This window comes from Monodelphis domestica, chromosome 2, assembly GCF_027887165.1.
Source record: "Monodelphis domestica isolate mMonDom1 chromosome 2, mMonDom1.pri, whole genome shotgun sequence".
NCBI lineage: Eukaryota > Metazoa > Chordata > Mammalia > Didelphimorphia > Didelphidae > Monodelphis > Monodelphis domestica.
The window spans coordinates 214,121,742-214,135,558 of NC_077228.1; the positions used below are offsets into that span (position 1 = coordinate 214,121,742).

General features: G+C 40.9%; 2 protein-coding genes across 6 annotated transcripts in view; one reads left to right on the forward strand and one right to left on the reverse strand.

Moving 5' to 3' along the window:
- The window catches only part of GPRC5C (G protein-coupled receptor class C group 5 member C), a 39,562-nt gene extending 37,662 nt beyond the window's left edge, over positions 1-1,900 (reverse strand). Inside the window, exon 1 of one of the 2 annotated variants that reach the window (XM_056817199.1) lies at positions 1,792-1,899. The gene's annotated coding sequence lies outside the window, so the exon portion shown is untranslated. Of the gene's footprint in view, positions 1-1,791 lie in introns of both variants that reach the window. The other variant, XM_001378193.5, reaches the window with a different exon arrangement.
- The window catches only part of LOC130453546 (protein NYNRIN-like), a 59,779-nt gene that overhangs the window by 16,030 nt on the left and 29,932 nt on the right, over positions 1-13,817 (forward strand). Inside the window, exon 1 of one of the 4 annotated variants that reach the window (XM_056817204.1) lies at positions 6,912-9,628. The exons of 2 other annotated variants lie outside the window; for them this stretch is intronic. The gene's annotated coding sequence lies outside the window, so the exon portion shown is untranslated. One more of the 4 variants, XM_056817203.1, reaches the window with a different exon arrangement.

A 13,817-nucleotide genomic window follows, 5' to 3' on the forward strand; every position in this document is an offset into this window, starting at 1 on the left:
GTTGTTTGATTAGGGAGAAGCAGATAAAGAATGCCAGGCTTTTGTAAGGAGGAGAGGGAAGCTGAGGGCTATATAGTACAACCAGCAGGTGATTCGGAATCAGAGGACCTGGGTTCAATTCCCAGCTCTACTGTTCATTATCTGTGTGACCTTAGAAAAGTCAAGACCTTAGGGAAACATAATTTTTCTGGGCCTCAGTTTCTTCATGTGTAAAATGAGGGAGTTAGACTATACAAATTATCCCTTCCAGGCTCTAAATCCTGTGATTCTATAATCCTAGTATGCCCCGTTTAAGTTATTCTAAATGAGAGAGCAGAACTAACTAGATTGGATGTTGATGACTTGAGTTGTTAAAAGGTGTTTGGGGAGGAGGGGAGGCAATGTGAGTGTGGGATGGAGCTAAACCAGACCTACAACAAAGCTTCACCCATAGGCAGACAAGCTTGAGTAATTAGGTGTAGGTGTAGGTCCCTGGCTGTCTTTTGCCTCTGCCCCCAGATCCTTAGGTACAGCAGATAAAAGAATCAGTTACTACACTGATAATAATTATCTCATATTTCTAAAGCATTTTTTTGGGGGGGTGTATGTGTATACACACATACACAGATATATGTGAGGGGCCATTAGGTGGCTCAAAGTGCTGAGTCTAGAGTCAGGTAGACTCATCTTTCTTAGTTCAAATCTAGTCTCAGACACTTCCTCACTATGGGACCATAGGCAAATCACTTAACTCTTTCCTCAGTTAGTCTTTGCCTTTCTGTCTTAAGGTGGTCATTAAGGCAGAAGGTAAAGGTTTAACAAAAAAGGAAGAAAGAAAGGAAGAAAGAAAGAAAGAAAGAAAGAAAGAAAGAAAGAAAGAAAGAAAGAAAGAAAGAAAGAAAGAAACAAAGAAACAAAGAAACAAAGAAACAAAGAAACAAAGAAAGAAAGAAAAGTGCTTTGTAAAGAGGCAGCTAGATGGCACAGTGGAAAGAGTGCAAGGCTTGGAGTCAGGAGGTCAAATTTGGCCTAGAAGTCCTGAGAAGGGAATGAATGAGCCAGAGAAGGAAATAGCCAACCCACTCTAGTATCTCTGCCAAGAAACCCCCAACTGGGGTCTGTGGAAAGAAAAACTGAGTTGAGCAACCTTTACAATGTTGAAGAGTTGGACAAGACTGAAAAATGACTGAATAGCAACAGGTATGTGTTATGGTCATTCCCTTTTTATCAATGGGGAGACTGAGGCCCAAAGAGTCATGTCCTTGACTTGTCCATTGTTACATTGCTAGCAACATGACTAGTTGGTCACATTGCCCAATAAAACCCTAGACTGGTGTTCTTTTATTACACAAACTTGTATACAAAGAAAAGAATACTGCTGTCTGGCTCACAGGAAGGAGCAATATGCCTGCTCAGTCCACTTACTTCTTCAGCCCAGTAGAGACTCTGAAAGAGAACTCAGCCTCATGGTGGGACTGTGCCAAAGCAAGACTGTATTGCTGAAGCTCTGACAGGGCTGCGTCTCCCTCTTCTTCCTTCTCCCCATCACCATTTAATAATCCTTAAGTGTGTACTATACAGTCCTTCAGAGGCCATGCCTACACTAGTTATATTCTATCTGCCCTCCCCTGACTTTAAACATTTGACTATGTCATTTTGCTCAGAGACAGCTGTCTGCATGATTTGGGCAGTGGACCTCACACTGGTATATGATGGAGAAAAATAGATGCCCCCCACCCCTGACTGGACTAGGATTTGAACCCACAATAGGGTCAACCAAGGGAAGGACCAAGCCGTGGTGTTGACACTCACCTGAAGGGGTCTGAAGGGTGTCCTGTTCCAATTGCTCCAGGAGCTGCTTGGCTCTGTTAGAAAGGCCTGATCCATCCTCTTCCCTCCTTGCCTCAGCGGCAGTATCAGGTGAAAGCTGCTGGAACATGGCTATTTTGGGAACATGATGGAACTCCAGGAAGTCTGGCACCAGCTGAAATTTCAAACCTTTTCCCCCTCCCCTACATGATATAGCAGAGTTCAAGTTTTTCTGCAAAGCCAAAAAATTATGGATGGCAAGTTTGAAGGTCTTAAAAGTAGCTACGATTGTCTCTGAGAAGCTACTTGATAGAGTAGATAAGAGAGCTGACCTTGTAGCTAAGAAGACTTGTGTTCAAGTTCTACCTCGGTCACATATTGGCCATGTCAGGTTGGGCAACTTACTTAACTTGCCAATGTTCTAGGACAGAGATGTCAAATGTGATCATCCATCTGTCCATCTGCTATCTGTCTTCATATGTCTATCAACTCAGCTTTTGATCATTTACCTTTCTATATTTTTTGCTATTTGATCATTTTTCAGCTGTGTTCTACTCTTTGTGACCCCATTTGGAGTTTTCTTACCGGAACAATTTTCCATTTCCCTCTCCAGCTCATTTTATAGATAAGAAAACAAAGAAAACCAGGGTTAAGTGACTTGCCCAGGGTCACATGACTAGTAAATATCTGAGGCCAGATTTGAGCTCAGATGAGTCTTCCTGACTCCATACCTGGTACTCTATCCACTTAGCTGCCCTCTATCATCTGTCCATCTATTAGTCTATTATCAATTTTTTTAATCTATCATTTATCCATTGAACTATATCTATCTCTCTCTTCAGCAGCTAACAGTGTTCTGTCCAGAATAGGCACTTTCAGGTGGTTAGTGCATGTATGTAATGAGTTCGGGAACCTGGCAACATACATTTCTATCTTCCAACATTCAATCTCTTCCACAAAGAATTTAATCTCTCTGTCCCTCCTCTTCCTCATCTATAAAATGTAAAGATTGGACTAAAGTCCTTTCCAAGTGTAAGTCTGTGACTATGGGCCTATGATGTGATGTTGTTGTTTACCAGAGGGCGGGGAATTCCAAGGATATACAGCTTGTTCCAAGTCTTAGTGCAATTTTAAGCTTTAATAACTTCAGAAATATAAATGTTATGAACAATAAAAAGCATCATTTGAAATTTTGCATCTGAATGCTATTTATTATGTAACCTCCAGGCAGGTGTGGCTATATTTTTAAAGAATAAATAGCATTATTTTTTACCATTAAGAGCCTTTCAAATAATTTACATATTTTTATCCAAATGAAATGTTTAACAGGATAAAATATTCAGGTCCATAACTGAAGGGAAAATTAACAAGTTGAATAGTTTAGCAATCCTAATAACTATTGGACAGTAGAGGAATAGGAAAAGTGTCAATACTGGTTGCCTTTTAACTATGGTCACATTCCCTTTAGGTCACAAGTTGGAGCCATCCCTCTGTGTGCATGTGGGTGGTGCAGTGGTTTTGGTTATATGGATCTGATTAGTACAGTAACCTCCTATGTTTCCTTCAGTACTTTGATATAAATAATTGCCTTTTCCCCTTCAGTTTTAGAATCAATACTGAGTCTTTGCTCCAAGGCAGGAGAATGGTAAGGACTAGGTAATGGGGATTAAGTGACTTGCCCAGGGTCACACAGCAAGTAAATGTCAGAGATCAGATTTGAATCCAGGATCTCCCATCTCTAGGCCTGACTCTCAATCCACTGAGCCACCCAGCTGTCCCCTAATCCTATGTAAAATTAGATATCAGTGATATGCATGTTAGAAATAAAGAGGGCAGCTGGGGTGGCTCAGTGGATTGAGAGCCAGACCTAGAGACGGAGGTCCTAGGGTCAAATCTGGTCTCAGCCACTTCCTAGCTGTGTGCCCCTGGGCAAGTCATTTAACCCCCATTGCTAAGCTCTTATCACTCTTCTGCCTTGGAACCAATACACAGTATCAATTAGTAAGGGTTTAAAAAAAGAAAAGAAATAAAGAAAAATAGCTTAAGAAAAAAACCAGAATATGTTCCCCCTACCCCTGCCCCGAATCCTAAAGCCAAACCAAGTCCTTTCTTGTTTAATAAAACTAATCTTTCTTTCTTTCTTTCTTTCTTTCTTTCTTTCTTTCTTTCTTTCTTTCTTTCTTTCTTTCTTTCTTTCTTTCTTTCTTTCTTTCTTTCTTTCTTTCTTTCTTTCTTTCTTTCTTTCTTTCTTCCTTCCTTCCTTCCTTCCTTCCTTCCTTCCTTCCTTCCTTCCTTCCTTCCTTCCTTCCTTCCTTCCTTCCTTTCTTTCTTTCTTTCTTTCTTTCTTTCTTTCTTTCTTTCTTTCTTTCTTTCTTTCTTTCTTTCTTTCTTTCTTTCTTTCTTTCTTTCTTTCTTTCTTTCTTTCTTTCTTTCTCTTTCTGTCTGCCTAGATATCTAATATCTATATTCTAGATATTACAAATATTATGGCAAAGCCTTTGACTTGCACAGAAATTATGTAATTTTACTAATGTGGTTCAGACTTTTGCAGGATAGTTTATATTTATTTTCTATGTATGTTTGCAAGATCATTTATAAACTTTGTATAATCCTAAAAAAAAAATCATACATAAATAGTCAATTCTTACAGTAAAAGAGGCAGTTACCCTGCCTTTAGCAAAGCTGCCTTGCTCCCAAGACTTGCTGGTGGGCACACACCAAAGACCAGGATGAAGAAATAAGAATGCTGGGAGGGTGTGGGTTATAGATTCTTGAAGAGTGTTTACTAGTGCTCCAGTCAGGAAGACCTCAGACACTGTTTGACCTTGGGCTAATCACCTAACCTTTCTGCTTCAGTTTCCTCATCTGTAAAAATGGAGATAATAGCATCTACCTCTTTGGTTTGTTTTGAGGACTAGATGACATAATATTGATAAAGTATGTTGTAAACCTTTAAAAGTACTATATAAATACTAGCTATTATTATTATTTAAATCTATAAAATAAAAATACATAGGATTAGAGGGCAGCTAGTTGGCTCAGTGAATTGAGATCCAGGCCCAGACAGGAAGTCCTGGGTTAAAATCTAGCCTCAGACACTTCTTAGTTGGGTGATCTTGGACAAGTCACTTAACTCCCATTGCCTAGCCCTTACCATTCTTTCTTAGAACTGTAATGGAGGGAGAGAAATGGAGTCTCCCACCACTGTATTCAGGACCAGAGTGTGGCAGAGGTGGAATGGAGCCAACAGGTGGAGAGAGGGGATAGATTGGTTTCCCTCTCTCTTTCCCTGGTAAACCCCACTCTGGTTGCCTTCAAAATCATAGGTTACTGTTCCCTCAGAGACTTGGTTGAAATAAATACAGGACAGACAGCTTCTCCTTCTCTGAGGAGAGAAGTGTAATTTTCCTCCCCCCAAACTCCAAGTCTCCCTTCTTGGATACTATGAAGCTGGCACTTGATCTAGCAAATAGCTGTTTATTCTAATGGAACACGTGAAAGGCAGGGCAAATGAGTTGTGGGATAAGGTAACAAGAAGGTGGAAATAGGAATTCCCTAAATAACAATTGAACCTCTTCTCCCCAAATTCTGCAGGGTCAGGCTTTGCCGGCCTGACCCTCTGGGTGTGATAGAGACTTGAAGAGAGAGAGGTTTTGCAGGACAAGCCAAGATGCAAGAAACAAGGCTGGGGACCTGTCTGTCAATCAAGAAGAAGGTTCCAAACGGAATGTTCCCAGGAGAGGCAGTTGAGGCTAGCTGAAGGACCCTTGTGGGGCTGACTTGGCTTTGGGCTATCTGACCAAAGGAGGATCTGATTCTGTCTCTGTCTCTGGGGGTTTGACTGACCAAAAAAGGAGGCAAGCCTAGTTGTAGAGAGAAGCTGAACTGATCCTTGTAACTTCCTGTTCCAGGCTGAAGGACCCTTGTGGGGGGCTTCTGAAATTAGGCTGAGAGACCTTGGTGGCTTTGTGAAGAAGAAAGATTTTAGCTGTTGACCTCCATCCATCTCTCTAACTGTCCCTCTGTCACAGTTACTGGACTGATTTCTCAAACCCTCAAATTCTTATTATAAATTAGGGAAACCCTCATCCCTCTTACCTCAGTTTCCCATCCTGTTGTTTCCCAATAAACCCATTACCTGAGAAAGAAAACAAGAGTATTTTATAGTCCACTCAGGGGGGAGGGAGGAAGCCAAAAGGCTTCAAGAAGCAGGTAGTGAGGGAGGAAGAGGGTGGGAGGAGATTAGGAAATTTTTGATCCATTAACCTCACATAGGGATCAGTAGGCAGACCCCAGAGCATTCCCCTGTGGCAGCATCTCTCTCTAGCATTCTCTATCTGTAGCCAGTATCTCTCAGCATCTCTCTATCTCTGTAGCAAGTGTCCCATACCAGTAGCTCTCTCTAGTCACAAGCCAGAGTACATCAGTCACTGGAGCAACAAGAAATCATGTCACACAGATTATCCATTCTATTTCATGGGTCAATTGTGAGAGCTGTCCTAATTCCTAGCTGTCCTAGATATGATATCAAATTCCAGGCTGTCTAGAGGGATTGAGGGGAAATGTTCTTGTGGTGAATAACTTCTGGCAAAGTCCTATTCACTCTGGTTTGTCTTCCACCGGTTACTGGGGTCTGGCTTTCCAGGAGGATGCTCCAGGCTCAGAGGTTCTCTCAGATCAACCTCCCTGGTGGGCTTCCCAAAGAGAAGTGAGTTCAACTGTTTGGATCTTCTCAGTTCCTCTGTTCCTTCTCCAGAATTCTCTCTCCTTCCGGCCCTTCCCCCACTTGAGTTGGTCTTCCAGCATGATGAATCTGCTTTCTTTTCTTACAAATTCCCCTTTTGGCTTTTTGTGAATTTGTCAATTTGACAATTTGCATTGCCTTGAATGTATTACTTACCTTATGTCTTTTGTCTCTACTATTCTATCTACCTATTTGCTATCCCCTCTATTTCCCTTCCAAAATAAAAAATCTCTTAACCCTAACCTATGTCCTTATTGTTAACCTAATTTATCTTGACTAATCCCTAAACTAAGATAGGGTGTCAGGAAAGTGGTTTGAGTTAAGTGTGTGGGTACAAAGGTTTAATACAATGAAATAATTCTGGTTTGGAGATAAACAATATATGTAAACAGTATGCAACAATGTTTGTAAATGCTCTGATAACAATGTCTTATAAAATTCTAACTAACATGAAATTTTTTCAAAGTCCTTACATAGCTAATACTTACTTAAAGTTTTAGCTATCACAATTATATAACTCTATAGGATTTTACATGTATATTTTAAGATTAGTTTATCCTTTCCCAGCATCTAACTATCTGAGTTATTTAAACTTTCCTTGTCCACCCTATTTCTGTCCCTAGTTTATTAAGGGTTAAATCTGTTCATTCCTACTCTAAGTTAGTCTGTTAATATGTTAATGACTTCATATTATGTACATGCATGTTTACTGTATAATTATAACATGTGATACATACATATTACATATATACATTAGTTCTGCTTTGGAGTCAACCAGACAGGAAGATATTGTCTTTCTGCTTGTTTGAGTCCTGCAGGAACCTTATTTACAGAAATCAGTTTGTCATCATGTTTGTTTTGGATGCATATACTCACACCCATGTCAATTTCTCCTCTTCACATCTTGCTTGTTGATTCTATTTTCCTTCCTTTTTATCCAGGGGTCCTGCATATGTGTGTCCATTTCCCTAATGTGATGTTCATGTGTATGACGATTCATCATACGTGACATGCTTTATAGAAGTTCTTTTTCCTATATAGTTCTTGGGTGACAGTTCTTTCTTGTGTTCTTTATGTCCATTTGCAATCTTTGGTGTTTTCTGGAAGATATCTCAGGTCCTGCTCTCTTCCTCTGTGCAGCTAACCCCATCTTGACTGTCATCTCACCTTGATTGTAGATTTTTCTTTATACAGGAGCATACGTGTGTGTGAGAGTGATTCAGATTGTGTGAGAGTAAGACTTTGCATGAAGTTTATCTTGTTTGTATTATGTGTATGAATGTCTGACATGTTCTTGTATTGTGATTTAGAATGATTGAGGGTTGAGATGGAGTTAGATAAATATTATTCCTTGTGGATTATGTCTTTCTGTTTTTATGCATTAGTCAATTGCAGCATCACTTTCTATGGGGCTATATTGTGTGTCCTCCTCTTGGTCATTTTCTCTTTGGGTTTGAGCATCTTGCCTGTGATCTGGGGCAATTTCTGTATCAATTTCTCCTGGGCTAGTTGAGGCAAAGTGGTGTTTAACGTGAGAAGCATGGAACCACGGTTCTTTATCTCTCTCTGTTGTAAGAGTTAAAATGGTTGGTAGATATAAATTGTAGTGATTACAATAGTGGAAGACTTAATTGTTGTAGATAAAAGAGTGGATGAGTAAATTGTGACCGCAGAAAATATGTTTTCACTACAGTGTCTTGTTTTTAAATCAATACATAAGGTGGTCACCAGGGAAATATTCCCAATTATGAATATACCCAAGTCAACTGGGTTTTATAGAGAATTTAATTAATAATACAATGAGGAATTTAAAGAAAGAGAGAAAGAGTAAGAAAGGAATAAGTATGAAGGGCCTTAAGCCAACATGGCCTAGACCTGAGTCTTAAGAGAGAGAGATCAGTCAGTCCTTAATCACTCACCACAAGATCTGTCCAAGCAAGAATATAGACACCAGTTCATCCAGCCATCCTTCTCCAGAGAGGGATTCTTCTGACTGTCCTCAAGAGACTGTCCCAAGAGCCTGTTTCCAGAGCTCTCTCCCAACAGCATCCTTAGAGACTGGTTTTTTCTTAAGGGCATTTTCTCCTATGTCACCTCCCCTTAGTCCTTATATCTACCAATCACAGTAGATGGTTTTCAAAGGACAGACCATTCTTAGTCCACACCTAAGAAGGTGTAAATTTTTGAGTAATTCACACCAGAAAAGCTCTGAGTAAGTTTCTCAGCTCTTTGTTCCTTGTAAATTCACAAGTTGCTTGACCTTTATAGGTACTTCTCTTAAGAACTTTTTGCCTTATTATAAGTATGGGTTTAAGTATTTTTCATTGTTCAGAAAAGAGTTTACAACTTTATCTTCCCCTAGTGTAACAGTTAAAATTTAGGGAGACTGAGGCAGGTAGAAATTAGTTTCTCTCTGCAAGGAGTATTATATTTTTTAGAGGTTTATTAAAGGTTAAAGATTAAAGAAAATACAGAATAGGAAAAAACACGTGCCTAGGCCAGAGGCCTAGGCCAGATAACCTCATATCATGGAAGAGACGCATCTGCTCCAAAACGGAAGTCCAAAAGAGCCCCAAAACCCTTTGCCACCAGGTTAAATACCTTCTCGATCTCGGCCCACCTGAGAATTTCCATGAGATTACAAAGCATTTTGGGGAAGTGGAGCAAAGGCTTGTGGGGATTGTAGTCCTGTATTCGAGTCTATTTTTTACACTAGGGCAGACTTAAGTAGGTGAAGTAGAGTTCTCACATTCCTGATCTAAGTAGAGTTCACTGCCCAAATGGGGAATGGTCTTAATCCAATCTTATGAAGTAGGGTCTGGGAATTTTTAAGGTTCACACTGTTCTGGCAACTTGGACAATGTCTGTTTCTCCTTGGCAATGGTTCTTGAGGATAGCTTTTGCCATTCCTTTGGAAAGCAGTCTGCAATGCTTTCTTTCAGCACCAAGGATAGGGCTTCTACTTCTCTGGGGTCTTGGGTTGCTTCATTTAGCAGTCTGAGGTTAGATGTTGCATTCATTTTGGCTTTCCAGGAGGATGCTCCAGGCTCAGAGGTTCTCTCAGATCAACCTCCCTGGTGGGCTTCCCAAAGAAAAGTGAGTTCTACTGTTTGGATCTTCTCAGTTCCTCTGTTCCTTCTCTGCAAATCTCTCTTTCTGCCCTTCCCCTGATCAAGTTGGTCTTCCAGCATGAGTCTGCTTTCCTCTCTTACAGAACCAATGCACAGTATTGATTCCAAGATTGAAGTTAGGGGTTATTAAATAAGAGAGAGAAAAAATATATAGGATTACAAATGAAACCAGTTACATTGAAATGCAGTTACCAAAAAAAAAATGATGTTAATCTCAGGATTAGGAATCCCTTCTTTAAAGGACCTAAGAAAACCACCTACCTTATAGCATAAATGATTCTTTTTCCTTCCATAAAAACAAGACTAGAAGCATGCAGACTGGTACCTAAAATTTCTCCTATATGTTCTAAAATTCTACTGATTAGAAATTGTCCATCCAGGATTTAGTCCTGGGCATTGGCAAAGTACCAAATCTTTACTATGTAAAAGGGAATTTTCAAAGGGTAAATTCCCTTTTCATGGAACGGGTGGGGCAAAGAGCAATTTTGGATCAGGAAGACACCTGGGGCATGGCTTTGTTCAGAGGGACTGAGACCCTCATAGTTTGGATCTTTTGAAAATTGAGGGGGGCTAAAGAAGGAAGGGGGGAGACAAATTGCAGCTTTAAATTTTGCCCTGGGCCTTCATGTCTTTATCCAAAGTCTAGGTAAAGTTACTTTTTAACCTTAATCTGGTTATACCTTCAACACACATAACACTGCATGCTTGAGTGGTGAAATTGGGGAATGCAGAAATCACATGCAGTAGTATTCCTTAGTATTTTCCAGGGAACTAAAATGCTAATGAGAGGGCCCTTAAGTGGTACAGAGACTAGAGTACCAGCTCTGGAGTCAGGAATATTCATTTTCCTGAATTCAAATCTGTCTTCAGGCACTTAATAGCAGAGTAATCCAGGGCAAGTCACTTAATTCTGTTTGCCTCAGTTTCCTCTGTAAAATGATCTGGAGAAGGAAATGGCAATCCACTCCATATCTTTGCCAAGAAAACTTCAAATAGAGTCACAAAGAGTATGACAATACTGAAAAAAAAAAGACTAAACAACATCAAAATGCCAAGGTACATAGAATAATTAGGAGGCTTATCACAATATCTAAAGGCTCTTTCAGTTAGGCACTCAGTAGGCATTATTATGTGCCAACTATACCCCAGAGAGGCTAAATCCTGGGGATCTGAAGAAAAGCTAAAGACAGCTCCTGCCTTCAAGGCACTCACAATTTAATGAGAGAAACAATAAGTAAACATATAGAAACAAGCTGTATACAGAATAAATGGGAAATAATTAACAGATGGAAGGTAATAGAATCAAGAAGAATTGGGAAAGGCTTCCTGAAGAAGGTGGGATTTCAGGGACTTGAAGGAAGCCAGGAGGCAGAGATATGGAAACCATTCTAGTCATGGGAACAGCTAAAGACAATGACCCGGAATCTACTGAAGTTGAGTGATAGTTTCTTGCTTATGGAACATTCAGGTCAGTGTCTCTGGATCAAGGAATATAAGGGAAGTAGGAAAGAGTGGGAAGCATAAGAAGACTGGAAAGGCAGCTTTTCAGGTGAAATAGAGGATTTTGTATTTGATCCTGGAGGTGGTAAGAGAGTTTATTGAGTATTGGCATGACATGATCTTATTTGGGCTTTAAGAAGTTGGTAGCTGGATGGAAGATGAACTCTATTGAGGAGAGATTTTAGCAGACAGATGAATTAGCAGGTTTCAGTATGGGATAGTGAGAGCCTTCCTCAGGATGGTGGCAGTATCAGAGGAGAGAAGGGGGCACATTAGAGGTATTGGAAAGGTGAAATTTACAGATTGATGGAGGGTTGGGGATGACAGTAAAGACTTGGGAGCCTGGGGGACTAAGAGGATGGGAAGTTTAGAAGCCTTTAGGGGGAAAGATAATGACAGGCCCAGAGATAGGAGGGTCCTGAATTCAAATGTGACCTCAGACACTTCCTAGCTATGTGACCCTGGGAAAGTTATTTAACCCCCATTGCCTAGCCCTTACTGGTCTTCTGCCTTAGAACTAATACACAATATTGATTCCAGGATGGAAGATAAGGGTTTGTTGGTTTTTTTTTCCCCAAAAAGAAAGATAAGGAGTTCAGTTTTGAACATGATGAGTATAAGATGTCTACTGGACATTCAGGTAAAGATATCTGAAAGACAGTTGGAGTTATGGAACCAGAGGTCTCCCTTACATGTGATTTTCATAGCTTATTGCAGTGATGGCAAACCTATGGCACAGATGCCAAAGATGGCATGCAGAGCACTCTCTGTGGGCATGCATCTACTCTCCCCCCCCAAAGAATTAATTATTAGAAAGGCAGAGGGGGGGGCAGCTGGGTAGCTCAGTGGATTGAGAACCAGGCCTAGAGACGGGAGTTCCTAGGTTCAAATCTGACCTCAGCCACTTCCTAGCTGTGTGACCCTGGGCAAGTCACTTGACCCCCATTGCCTAGCCCTTACCACTCTTCTGCCTTGGAGCCAATACACAGTATTGACTCCAAGACGGAAGGTAAGGGTTTAAAAAAAAAAAAGAAAGAAAGGCAGAGGGGTTCAGGCAGAGCTGCTCCCCTCCCCCTCCCCATGTGCCTGATGACACTTTTTCACATCCTCACCCCTATGCCCAGCGGCCCAATGGGAGCTCACAGGAGGTAAGGTGGGTTGCTCACAGGCAGCAGAGCTAGAGGGGAACGGAACACTCAGGCCACTCCCTTCCCCCTCTTTACCTGCCATGAAGACATTTTTCACTTAACCCACATTTCTTCCCAGCAGACCAATGAGAGTGCTTTCTCCCTCCCCTGTGTGTGTAGGGGCATGGTGTGCCGAGCACTCAGTGCGGAAGTAGGGAGTGTGTAGCCCAGCATTCTGTCTCTAAAAGATTCACCATCATTGGCCTATTATAATCTATTCAAAGGCAGTTTTCAACTACAATTATAATGCTACTCTAAACATCTTCATTTCTTATTCTCCTTCCTAGTTTCTCAGTCATCTTTCTTAACCAGACATACTAGCCAAGTGTTTGACAAGAGTGATGAATTCTGGCCTCAGAGATTTCCTAACTGTGTGACCCTGGGCAAGTCTCTTAACCCCCATTGCCTAGCCCTTACCACTCTTCTACCTTGGAACCAATATACAGTAATGGATCTATGACAGAAGGTAAGGGTTTTTTTAAAAAAATGAGGCAGTTAAGCAAGTTTCAGAGGAAGAGGATGGGATAAGAGTACTGTGAGAACTTGTAAAGGTCTCACTTGGATTTCCAGCCACAGCTTGTCAAAAGCAGTTTAAGTCATTTAAACTCAAGTTGTCTAGTAATGTCAGCTGTCTTTTCATTTCTCATCATTACATTCCTCTAAACTTCATCATAGCCCAGAACCTTTTTTTAAAATGTATACTCTATTGCAAAAATGAATAATATGGAAAGAGGTTCTGAGTGATAACATGTACAACCCAGTGGAATTGCTTGTCACCTCCAGGAGGGAAGAGGGAAGAAGGGAGGGAGACAACATGAATCACGTAACCATGGAAAAATATTTAAAAATAATTAATTTAAAAAATAAAATGTTGGAAACAATTTAAAAATTACTCTAGACAATAAAATAAGTAATTTTAAACCTTTACCTCCCCTCTTAGAATCAATAGTGTGTATTGGTTCCAAGGCAGAAGAGTGGTAAGGGCTAGGTCAGGGGTCCCCAAACTACACCTGAGGGCCACATGCAGCCCCCTGAGGCCATATTTCTGGCCCCCACTGCACTTCCAGAAGGGGCACCTCTTTCATTTCAGTGAGAGAAGCACTGTATGTGGCGTCGCTGCAAAGTAAGTCACATACAGTACTACTTTCAGTGACATAATTCTTTGGGTTGCGCCTTGTTCTGAGAGTAACTGAACAAGAACAAGGGGCCACACAAAGGATTATGTGGCTGCACAATGGAAGACATCAGCATGGTGAGCAGTAATCTGGGGGGAGGGAATTCTGCACTGTGTATACTGTGCAAGATGTAACATCACATTCAGTGCTGCAGCCTTCGCTATCCCCAACAGCGTTGTACAGATTTGTTCATTTTTTTTTTATAGTCCGGCCCTCCAACAGTCTGAGGGACAGTAAACTGGCCCCCTGTGTAAAAAGTTTGGGGACCCCCTGTGCTAGGCAATGAGGGTTA